We start from the raw sequence: 13,996 nt of genomic DNA on the forward strand, positions 1-13,996 counted from the left end.
CATACTTAGATCTCTAAAAGGAAAAAGGCGTTATTAAGAAAAAACAAACAATATGCTAAGCATATTAATTAGTTGAAATTTGTTTTATTTGTTTTAACTGTTTTGATTTTCCTGCATTCCGTTTGCAAACTGAATTCATAATACTTTCTCATAATCTTAATTCCAGTTTGGTAACACCGCCTTACACTGTGCTGTTTTGTATGGGTTTCCCGACATTGTTCAATTGTTATTACAGAGAACAGCTATAGTTCCAAATAAAACAAACAAGGTATGTTATGTAAAACTGTGAAATTTTAATAAAAGATGCTGAATTCACCAGCAATTTAACTGAGAAGTCATATTTTACCAGAAGTTACGATGATCTGCATTGTAAATCGATAAATGTCGTCTACGGATTAGACATGTTAGAGTGTAAGCTTTGCGGATTGATATATGTCGGTGAAACGAAAGGAAAGCTAAACAAACGTATGTGCGGTCATAGATCAGACATTAATAGTTATCAAAGGTACCAGGATTATAATTTAGTACGCCAGACCTTCATGAAAACGACATTCTTTACCAGCATTTTAATCAGCCCGATCATTCCATCGTTTCTATGAGAGTTCGCATTATCCTCACCTTGTAACGCCTCTCCATAGACAAAAAGCGGACTACTGGATTCGACAATTGGGTCTGCGACACCATATGGTTGCAATGACAAAATTAATTGTATAGGTATTTTATCAAGTCCTTCGTGTAGCTCGGTTAATATGATGAATATTTTCAACTCGAAGCAGTCATGGTCACCGTCATTATACAGCACCTACTTTGCATGATGTCTCTATTAATGACTTGCTGCCTATTATACAAAAGCCGTTAGGTATTCATCACATTCGCACGAAACTTTATTCATTACCCCTTTCAAAACTTCATTCTCTTTTTAATTTATGTGTGGAAATAAACGTTACAAATCCTCATTCAAACCAATACAGACTTACAGCTATGACTTCGGATATTGCAAGTCACAGACGTTTCAAACCAGTCCGAATTGGAAAAGATGAAAAAGAGAAAACATCTTTTCTTGAATTTTCCTTTGCCAACAAAGGTCTCGATGACGTCAACTTAGGCAATATCCTTCATCATAAATTAGTTCAATCCAAAATACCTCCTTATTTCAAATATCAGTATGTACCAATCATTTCTTATACCTATACCAAACCATTGCAACTAAAATTTTGAATTACAAACACGTTTAACAGGATCTCAATATTGACGACTTCAAGTCTACACCTCCTGATTGCACTTGTGCTAGTTCTTAATTCACATATAATCCGGCTGACCTAAACATTGGCAATAACACTTCCCTTCGAAATGTGTTTTCAAAAGGTCCGAAATATCGTGAGCATAAATCCATCAATTGGAAATATAACTTCAAAATTTTGATAGATTCAGTCGAGGATTATGCCAGGCAATGGGCTAAGCGCAAGATGGAAGACGTATACACTCTTTCCGAATGAATTAAGGCGGTGAAGTCGTTAACACAAATCAGTATCTTGTCTTAGGGAAGGATAAATTCTACTTTGTAAAGGATCACTCTGATTCAAACAATAAGTTATCACTATCAAGATGCTTTATTTCTTGATTGACAACATATTTGTAACGTTCGGAGGACGTGTTTTACGTTTTGTGCAATCATCGTTTACGTTATATGCAAACAGCTATTCCTTTATGTGAAAATGCCCATTACATTTTGTGCAAACACCTATAACGTTATGTGTAAACACCTATTACGTTATGTATAACACCTTTTTCATTATGTGCAAACACCTATTACGTTATGTGCAAATGCCTATTACATTATGTCCAAACATCTATTACGTTATGAGCAAACATCTACAACGTTATGTGCAAACGCCTTTTTGACACAGAGGAAAACAAAACGCATTAATGATATACACTTTGAAAATTAAGAAAATTACAAGTTTCTAACAGCTGTTGACTGCTTCGATGTAAATATGTTTGCATCGGGTTGATGATTTAGTTTTTGAAATGTGCTATATTTAGATATTGATGGATATAAAAATGCTATTTAATATTTTGTTTTTAGGGGAAATTATGTTTTTCTAATTTAAGAGTGTGCGACTGCAACCTCGAATTTGAAATATAACGGGTGTCAGGATGATTTATTACTACCCTCCCAGTAGAATGTTTTCGCCAGAAACGTGTACCAGTTTAATGCTACCAATGCAATGACGACTGTCATGATTTATGTATAAAGTAGCTGCAGGAATCCTGCAATTTTTAGATGTTATTGACTCTTATCTGAAACTTTAAAAAAAACCTTATTAGGGATTAGGTACGATAAGCTACCCCTCTTTTTCTCTCTCGTCATTCGCAAACAGATGCTTGTTCCGATTGTGCATGATCTGATAAACAGACAGTTTCATTCATGGCTAAGGTTTTAATTGATTCCTTTTTTTTCGCCCAAAGACTGAGTAATTTAACTTAACAAAATCAGTGATTCCTGTATTTTGCATATACGTGACTGGTCACAGTTCATACATGCAGTTATCCATTGAATAATTCTAAGACGGTTTACATATCTGCAAATGTCTAAATGTACTATATTTATAGATTAGTCACTCAAATTGGCATTTCAGAGTTTTTGGCCAGTTGCCTAATATCTAAATAGTTATCAAAAGGTACCAGAATTATAATTTAGTACGCCAGACGCGCGTTTCGTCTACATAAGACTGATCAGTGACGCTCTTACCAAAATATTTATAAAGCCAAGCAAGTACAAAGTTGAAGAGCATTGAGGATCCAAAATTCCAAAAACTGGTGCCGAATACGGCTAATGTAATATATGCCTAGGATAAGATAATCCTTAGTTTTTTTTCGAAAAGTTCAAAGTTTTGTAAACAGGAAATTTATAAATGACCACATTATTGATATTCATGTCAACACTTAATGGCTTAAGTGTTGACTACTGGGCTGGTGATACCCACGGGGACGAAACGTCCAGCAGCAGTGGCATCAACCCAGTGGTGTAAATTGTTATCAAAGGTACCAGGATTATATCAATGCTCTTCAACTTCGTACTTTATTTGGCCTTTTTAACTCTTTTTGATTCGAGCGTAACTAATGAGTGTTTTGTAGACGAAACGCGCGTCTGACGTATATACAAAATTTAGTCCGGGTATCTATGATGAGTTTAATTAGTACGCTAAAGTGTGTGAACATTTAGTTGATTCCACTTTAATATTTGTATACATGTACGGGGTTACATATAAAAACGTAATCCACAGTTTCTAAGAAGGTAATCAATGCTATGTGTCCACAGTACCTTCTCTCATGTGTCTTGTGATTCAACTTAATATGACCACAACTTAAATTGAAGTAAAGTAAACTACTTAACCAAAGACTATCACTGTAGATAATACTAATTTTGCGCTGTCATATTTCTATGTTCTGTGCACCATTGAATTTGGTGGAGTGTCTAAATTCTATATTTTGGAAAACCGTACGGTGACCTATAAGTGTTAATTTCTGTGTCATTTTGGTCTCTTGTGGACAGTTGTCTCATTGGCAATCATATCACATCTGATTGTTTGTAAGATTTCATCGTAAATAACTTGTATTTTAAGTTTCAAGTTGTTGTGACAAAACGTCATTGGTAAATTATCTTGATCACAAATTTTAACCTGTGAAAGACCTGTTTAAAGGTGAAATGTTATTTGCAGATCGGTTATTAGCTTGGCCTCTAGGACACACCGTGCCAGGTGTGACTGTCTATTCGGATCAGTGGGTTATACGACAGGAGGTCAAGTTTAATACACAAATTTGAAATACATTTTCAAGGTGTTGAGAAATGCAAGTGAATCGCCGTGGAAATATCTTATTATATTTGGTGCTATTATTATATTTGAATTCAAAGAAGTTACTAAACTAAGAAATGAACCGGTTAAAGTCTGGAAATTTAATTTAGTTGTCGGAATGAAATGATAAACACTCTTATCATTTACTTATATCTTTTTAAAAAGGGAAAATAAAAGTAGTTTTACACAGCCAGGAGCCCGTAATTCATTGGTTGTTGTTTGTTGTTGTATAACTTATTTGTATCTAGTTCATTTGTTTCTAATTCATGATTAAAGCCCCTAGTTTTTTGGTTTGAATTGTTTTTATATTTGTCATTTTGGGGCCTTTAAATAGCTGACTGTGCTGCACGGGCTTTGCTCATTGGTGAATACCGTACGGTGACCTATCGTTTATAATTTCCGCGTCATGTGTTCACTTGTGAATTGTTGTCACATATTGGAATTCATACAACACCTTCGTTTTATATTGTTTATTTCAGCTGTATTTCTTGGAAATAAGAGTCGTGTCTGTATATTTATAATTTTTTTTCCACAAGTAAAGGGAACAAATCTTAAAAGCAAGGATGTTGACACATACTCTAAAAGTAGAATACATAATTTCCCCCAAAAAACGAAATATTTATATAGCATTTTTATATCAATCAATATCTAAAAATACCCCATTTCTAATAATAAATCAACAACCCGATGCACACATATTTACAGCGAAGCAGTCCACAGCTTTTAGAAAGCTCAAACTAGTAATGTTCTTAATTTTCAAAATAAATATCATTGATGCGTTTTGTTTTCATCTGTGTCAAAAAGCCTTTATCAAAACGTAATACATGTAGGCGTTTGCACATAACGTAACAGGTGTTTGCACATAAAGTAATAGATGTTTTGACATAATGAAAAAGATTTATGCACAAAACGTATGAGGTGTTTGCACATACTGTCATATGTAATTTCACATAACGTAATAGGTGTTTGCACATACTGTAATAGGTAATTTCACATAACGTAATACGTGTTTGAAGATAATGAAAAATGTGTTGCACATAACGTTATAGGTGTTTGCCTATGACGTTATAGGTGTTCGCACAAAATGTAATAGGTATTCGCACATACCGTTAACGATGTTTAAACAAAACGTATAAGCTGTTTGCACATAATGTTCTAAATATTTGCACATAATGTAATACATGTAAGTGTTTGTACATAACGTTACATATTTTTAGACATAATGGAATAAGCATTTTCAAATAACGTAATAGGTGTTTGACCATATTGTTATAGGTGTTTGCACATAACGTAAACGACGTTTGCTCTAAACGTATAAACTGATTGCGCATGGTGTTATAAGTATTTGCACTAAACGTTTAAAGTGTTTGCACATATTGTAATAGGTGTTTGCACATAACGTAATATATGTTTGCACATAATGAAAAATGTGTTATACATTACGTACGAAGTGTTTTCACATAACGTTATAGGTGTTTGCACAAAATGTAATAGGCATTTGCACATAACGTAAAACGTGTTTTCACATAACGTAAACGATGTTTGCACAAAACGTATAAGCTGTTAACACAAAACGTTATAAGTATTTGCACATAATGTTTAGGTGTTTGAACATACTGTAAAAGGCATATGCACATGACGTAATGAATGCTAACAGAGAGCATCAATTGTTTGTCAAAACGCATATAAATTATACCATGATAAATTATGTTTTTCACTGGGGATACATATGCATAAACACAACATAAAGCCGTTAGACTATTATACCATGAGGTTTACATAAAACAAAGTTGTATAAAAACAAAACGTTAAGAATAAATAAACTCTTCATAGATACCAGGACTAAATTTAGTATATACGCCAGACGCGCGTTTCGTCTACAAAAGACTCATCAGTGACGCTCATTCAGCATAACAATCACATTTGAAACAGGACACACTTATAAACTGACCTACGTGAAGGCAGAATAGACACAACATAGAGAAAATATGAAAGAATGTAAAGGTGGTTGATCATTAAGTTTGGACGTATTCGCAGAATATATAGTAGTTACAGCAAAATGTAATGCAACTTGCACACACTAAAGTTTAGCAATAACATATCATACAATTTTTTGACTAAGCACATACTTAATTTGACATATATAACACAGAGATGGAGTTTCAAGAAATAATTCAACTGCACATAACATAAAGAAGAAATGACAGAACGTAAAGGCAAAGCGATAAAACACATTAAATATTTACACTATAAGACAGTTCGGGCGTTCCATATATAACTAATAATTTATCATTTCACGTATTTAGAAAACAAGGGTCATTTGAAGTTTGAGAAGGAAACAATTATAGTTTTGTGTTGATCGGTAGTTAGTTTTCCTCGTAGTATGTTGTTGGTTATTCATCGGCTTATAGACCCATCATGCCTGTATTACTTGTGTTTTTATTATTTCGTATATGAGAAACTCAGGCTATTATAAATTTAAGAGGTCAAAGTTTAAAAGGTGACTTATGTTCGTATATTGTATCATTAGTGTTAGAAAATTGGGTAATTCAACTTTTCTATTTCAGGACGGTGACACTCTTTTACATTCAGCTGTTTCCGGAGAAAATATAGAAATAATCAAACTGTTATTAGAAAATACGAATACATATCCAAATGAACAAAATGAGGTAAAGAGTGTTGTTCAAGGCATTAATTTGCCTAACAGAAACATTAAACTGAATGTCTACATAAAACAGTCAATATAATCAGTACCTGCTTTACCAGTATATTTCCATTTCCATTTCAATAAAAAAAAATAATCACAAAGGTTAACGTAGTATGTTTTAATAGTTTTTAAAGCATTATACATACTGATTGAATAAGATTTAATTTATAAAATATGCTATTTCAAATTTCATTAGATATTCAGAACTTAAATTTCAGTGTGATTGGCTTTAATTTTCAAAATTTTACAATGATTCATGTTCGAAATTTTGTTTGTGTTAGATTTGTTTCATTGTATGCTCTATAATGTATATTTTAGCTTGGGAATACTCCATTTGACTTAGCTGTAGAAGAAGAACGATTCAAAATAGTCAAATTGTTATTAGGAAAAACATGTATAGATCCAACAAGAGTATATAAGGTTTGTAATGTCCAACTTAAGAGGGTTACCAACCGTTGCTTTATCGACAAAAACATCCATCAAACTCAATGTTGACACATCACCAGGTGTACCTGCCTGACAAATACACTGAACTAAAGGGGAAAAAAAGAAATCTACAATGACCAGTTAAAATACAAAAGCATTCACATTGTTTGATTCTTTAAACTCAGTTGATGGTAGGCAATGGCTGTATTATTAAGACAAAATAAAGATCTAATTTAAAATTCAGATGGGCTCATCCTTAAAGTACACTATCAAACTTAACGTTTTTCAAGTCCAATAACAAATACACCTGAATAATTTATTTTTTACATAAAATGTTTAAAAAAACCCCAAGAGTATGCATACGTGAGGTAGTACTGCGAATATTTTAAATTTTATATTTCAGGATGGAAACACTGTCTTACACAAAGCTGCTAGAAGCGGAAATCTCGAAATGGTCAAATTGTTATTAGAAATATCAAATATAAATGCAACTCAAAAGAATAAGGTAAAAAGTATTTAGTATCTCCATAGATGCTCTTATACTTCATCAGTTCTTTGGATAACAGCGGTCTGTTGAAGGTATTCGTGCTGCTTTTTACTAAGTGCCGATGTAGTCGCTCTTCTAATGAATATAGGGAATAGTGAAAAGCGTAATATCCTCTATTGTTTAGAAGTTAAAAAATTCTACAAAACGGTCCAGGACTTCAAAAGATTCTTTAACTATTTAGACATTTTTTTTGCTCTATACTTTTTCCTAGAACAAAGACGTATACAAACAAAACGTTTAGAACATTTAGCATAACAATCACATTTGAAACAGGACACAATTATTAACTGAACTACGTGAAGGCGGAATAGAAACAGCATAGAGAAAATATGAAAGAATGTAAAGGTGGTTTATCATAAAGTTTGGAGGTACATATGTATTCACAGAATATATAGTAGTTACAGCAAAATGTAATGCCATTTGCACACAACAAAGTTTAGCAATGACCTATCATACAATTGTTCGACCAAACACATACTAAATTTGACATAACAAAGATATGCAGTTCCTGGAAATAAATGCACCTGCACATAACATAAAAAAAGAAATGACAGGACATAAGGGCAAAGCGACAAAACACATTAAATAGATACATTATATGTCATTTCGGGCGTTCCATATATTACTAATAATTTATTATTTCACGTCTTTAGAAAGCAATAGTCATTTGAAGTTTGAGAAGGAAACAATTATAGTTTTGTGTTGATCGGTAGTTAGTTTTCCTCGTAGTATTGTTGGTTATTCAACGGCCTATGGACCCGTAATGCCTGTATTACTTGTGTGTTTATTAATTCGTATTTGAGAAACTCAGGCTATTATAAATTTTAGAGATCAAAGTTTAAAAGGTTACTTATGTGCGTATATTGTATCATTAGTGTTAGAACTTTGGGTAATTCAACCTTTCTATTTCAGGACGGTGACACTCTCTTACATTCAGCTGTTTACGGAGAAAATATCGAAATAGTCGAACTGTTATTAGAAAATACGAATATAGATCCAAATGAACAAAATGAGGTAAAGAGTGTTGTTCAAGGCATTAATTTGCCTAACAGAAACATTAAACTGAATGTCTACATAAAACAGTCAATATAATCAGTACCTGCTTTACCAGTATATTTCCATTTCCATTTCAATAAAAAAAAAATAATCACAAAGGTTAACGTAGTATGTTTTAATTAAGAAATAATTCATGGAAGCCATAGATTTGTTGGAAATTTACACATGGCCTGGGCCGTGATATTCGAATTTTATCCTGAGCGTTAGCGAGGGATAAAATTAACGAATATCACGGCCCAGGCCATGTGTAAATTAACAACAAATCTATGGCTTCCATGAATTATTTCGATTCTAATAGGACAAATACGATCATTAAAAAAACTGAAGCGATGATGGGTATACCGTGTGTGTGGCTGTTCTATTTTCCCCACTGTTCGATAAATGTAAAACAAATCTAATAAACATGCATGCATGATTTCTTAACTAACCGCTAGAAAAAAAATGTGATTACTTTAATTTATTTACTTCTCAGTAAACCCGACATTTGCAATTTTAAATTTACATTTTTTATCGTAAGCTACCGTCAAATTCAGTTGACATGTTGTAACCAAGGAGCCGCCATGTTGACTTGCTGAAATCAGTAAATGTGCGAATAAAGCAATAGAACAGAAAACAAGCAACACCTACCTCAATACTTTATTTTAATGCAATTGTATCCGAGTTTAGAAGGTAAACGCAATAGAAAAACCTTCAGCTTTGACGTTTTCATTCGTATGACGTCATGTTTTGAAATGACGTTAATGCGCCAAAATCATTACTGGAATTTCGCGGAATTTTAATTTATTTTGTTTTTGTCCATTTTTCCGTTCTCTAATGTGTAAATTCTTTTTGTTATGAGTGAGAATCAGAATAAATGTTTTATAGGGTTTTATTCAATCGTAATTGTTAACACAGCGAAATCCACAACCGTTTACACATAGGTTACGATACATGTGGATTTACCGGCGTGGGAGGCATATTTAAACAGCCATTTGTGTACATCTTGGAGTCTGCGCTAAGTATAGATATATCGAGAATTTGATCACGGTGTTGTTTACAAAGCGAAAGAAGCACGTCATATTAGAATAGTTTTTAAAGCATTATACATTACTGATTGAATAAGATTTAATTTATAAAATATGCTATTTCAAATTTCATTAGATATTCAAAACTTAAATAACATTGTGATTGGCTTTAATTTTCAAAATTTTGCAATGATTCATGTTCGAAAAAATTTTCGAGTTACATTTGTTCCATTGTATGCTCTATAATGTATATTCTAGCTTGGGAATACTCCATTCGACTTAGCTGCAGAAGAAGAACGATTCAAAATAGTCAAATTGTTATTAGGAAAAACATGTGTAGATCCAACAAGAGTATATAAGGTATGTCATGTCCAACTTCAGAGGATTACCAACCGTTGCTTTATCGACAAAGACATCCATCAAACTCAATGTTGACACATCAGCAGGTGTACCTTCCTGAAAAATACACTGAACTAAAGGGAAAACACATACACCCTTATAATTTCTTTTTTACATAAAATGTTTAAAAAAACAAGAATATGCACACAAGAGTTAGTACTGCGAATATTTTAAACTTTATATTTCAGGATGGAAACACTGTCTTACACAAAGCTGCTAGAAGCGGAAATCTCGAAATGGTCAAATTGTTATTAGAAATATCAAATATAAATCAAAATCAAAAGAATAAGGTAAAAAGTATTTAGTATTTCCATAGATGCTCTTACACTTCATCAGTTCTTTGGATAACAGCGACCTGTTGAAGGTAATCGTGCTGCTTATTAATTACAATGTAGTGCCGATGTAGTCGCTCTTCTAATGAATATGGGGAATAGTGAAAAGCGTAATATTCTCTATTGTTTATGATTATAAAATTTTCTACAAAAACGGTCGAGGATTTCAAAAGATTCTGTAACTATTTTGACATTTGTTTGCTCTATACTTTTTGTGTCAGAGAAGGACATCTGGATGTTATAAAATCTCCGAGATCTCTTGTCTATATTTGAAAACAATGGTAGAAATGAATAATTATGCAAACTTTGTAAAGTAGCAAATAGTTAATTGTATGAAATTCTTAAGGGGTGATATAATTTTTTTCAGCCCACTTTATAAATGTACGTGTATAAATCCAACAATTTGCCATCATTTATATATAGTAATCAAGTATATCGATTAACATGAACGGCAGTTTAGAGAATTAATCATATCAACTAAAGTGTTGTGTTAACTCTTTTGGTATATTAAATGTCGCTATCATTTAAAACTTAATACTTTTAGATTTTCATAATATAGAACCACATATTAATCCGTAGGCTCTCTAATAACACAGTTATTAGATTTCTTTTTCTTTTATTGATGTTATGTTAGTTACATCGGACGTCAGTATAGACAATAATACTCCTTCAACTAGAGACTATGATACCTTACATTTAAGATATGGTCAATTTGGCTATACAAAAACTTATCAATGATACCAGGATTTAAATGTTATAATAGGGCAACACAAAAATTTCTTAGACCATAGATTCGAAATCTCACTGAAAAATAACCAATGTATTGTTCTCTATCTATAATAATTTGGAAACAGTGTAGTATTAGCAATATTCATGCTCCATCAAAATCTGAAATGGACACGTTCTAAAAGATCAAAATATACAAAATATCTAATTTCTAACTAAGAACTGGCACTACATTAAAAAAGAAATATCTTACTGATTCTCTATAGATAGATTGTTCTACCTTCAAAACTTAAAAAATTTGAAATTGACACGTTCCAATAGATCAAAATGTACAAAACCCCTACTTTCTGAGGCCGATACTACGGCTTTATCATAAACTATATTACTGATACTCTATAGATAGATTGTTCTGTCTACAATGTTTTGAAGCAGAGTACATTGCTTGCATAACTTGTTCATATCAATATTTTCATGTCAAAAACAAATCCTTTATTGCGAAATATATAGTAAAAATTTGCCTTTTATCTTTAAAGGGATAAAGGCGTAAAACAACAAGAACAAGTGAAATGTTAAAACATTATAGTTGTAGTCGAATGATTTAAACCTTTCAAAAAAGAAGTTGATTAAAACTACATATATGGAAGATTGAATTATTTTATCGTCATTATACTGATGTGTCACTTGTATTTATTATTTTGCGTATTCAGAAAACTAGGGTCATTTGAAGTTTCAGCAAGAAATAATTTGTGTTCCGTGTTACTTGGTATTTTTATTTATTTCTGTGCGGATATTCTATGATTAGTGTTAGAATTTTGAGTAATTCAACTTTTCTCTTTCAGGACGGTGACACTCTTTTACATTTAGCAGTTTCCGGAAAAAATATAGAAATAGTCAATCTTGTATTAGAAAAAACGAATATAGATCCAGATGAACAAAATGAGGTATAGGGTGTTGTTCAAGGCATGATTTACATAAAAGAACCATTAAACTGAATGTCTACATAACATTGTCAATATAATGAGTACCGGCCTTCCTAATTTACTTCCATTATCATTTCAATAAAAGAATACATTATCCCATCGGCTTATCTTCATGTATTTCAATAGTTTACGATGCATTGCACATTACTGTTTGAATAAGAGTTACTTTATGAAATGATGCTATTTTAATTTCATTTACTATTTAGAATTGAAATTACAGTGTGATTTGCCTTTTTTTTCAAAATATTAGAATGATTTGTGGTTTACAACATTTTGTATAAGATTTGTTCATTTGTTTGCTATATAATTATGATAATGTTTATTCTAGCATGGGGATACTCCATTTGACTTAGCTGCAGAAGACGAAGGATTCAAAATATTCAAACTGTTATTAGGAAAATCATGTATAGATCCAACGAGAGTGTATAAGGTATGTAATGTACAACTTCAGAGGATTATCAATCGGTGCTTATTTTACAAAAGCATCCACCAAACTCTATCTTGTATGATGAATACACTTACAACATAAGAAAAAAAGTAAATTGACCAATTACCAATTAAAATGCAAAAGCATCCACATTGTCTGATTCTTTCAAACTCAGTTGATAGTAGCTAGGCAATAGTTGTATTAGTAGACAAAATAAGACCCAATTGAAAATTTAGATGGGGTCCCTTTAAAACTACACTATCAAAACTTAACGTCCGTAAAGTCGAACATAAAATATACACCTTAATAAAAAAAATGTTATTTTAAAAAAAGAAGAACGTTTCGTAGATTATCTGTTATTTTCATTGTTTTATACACTATTAAGTAACTACTGAGAATATTTTACAACTTTATATTTCAGGATGGCAACACTGTTCTGCACAAAACTGTTAGAAGGGGAGAGCTCGAAATGGTCCAATTGTTACTAGGAATATCAAATATTAATCCAAATCAAAAGAATAAGGTAAACGGTATTTAGTATCTACACTGGAAAAAGTAGTAAAAAGCGTTATATCCTTTCCTTTTTCGGAGTTGAATTATTGTGCAAACGGTCCAGTATCTCGAAAGACTCTCCATTATTTCTACATTTCTTTGGTCTTTACCTCTGGTGTCGGACAAGGACATCTTGATTCAAATATAAACTGAGATATCTCTTATTTTTATATCAAAACCATGGACAAATGATGGAGGAAATGAATTTTTATGCAAAGTTTTGTCAAAAACAGTTATTAAATGTAGGCATATGTTTTTGTACCTTTTCTATAAGAAACTCTCAACATTTCTATTTAAGAACGGGAACACTCCATTTGACTTAGCTGCAGACGAAGAACGATTCAAAATAGTCCACTTGCTATTAGAAAGAACATGTATAGATCCAACAAGAGTATATGAGGTCTGTAATGTAGAACTTGAGAGGACAATCTATTGTTACTGAATCGGCTTAGAAAAAATCAAACTTAATGTTGACACATGAACAGTTATATCTACCTGACATATACACTTTAAAATAAAACCTAAGAAAAAAAAAAGGTACAGTAAGAAAATGTAAAAGCATGCACATTGTGATTTAAAACCCAGTTGATGGTAGGCACTGGTTGTATTATCAAGACAAACTAAAGATACAATTGAAAATTCTGGTGGACTCATCTTTAAACTACACTAACAAACTTAACGTCCACAAAGTCCAACATAACACGTACACCTTAATAATATAATACAAAAAATATTTGCACACTATAATACTTAAAAAAAAGATTCTCCTCCATGAATGCCTGTAGTGTTCATGTATTTTATACTCTTTTGAATAAGTACTGTGAATATTTCAAACTTAATTTTCAGGATGGGAACACTGTTTTGCACAAAACTTCTAGAAGTGGAGAGCTTGAAATGGTCAAATTGTTACTAAAAGTATCAAATATAGACCCAAACCAAAAGAATAAGGTAAAAGGTATTAAGTTTGTCCATGGATTTATTTT

The sequence above is a fragment of the Mytilus galloprovincialis genome, chromosome 5 (genome assembly GCF_965363235.1).
Source record: "Mytilus galloprovincialis chromosome 5, xbMytGall1.hap1.1, whole genome shotgun sequence".
Taxonomy (NCBI): domain Eukaryota; kingdom Metazoa; phylum Mollusca; class Bivalvia; order Mytilida; family Mytilidae; genus Mytilus; species Mytilus galloprovincialis.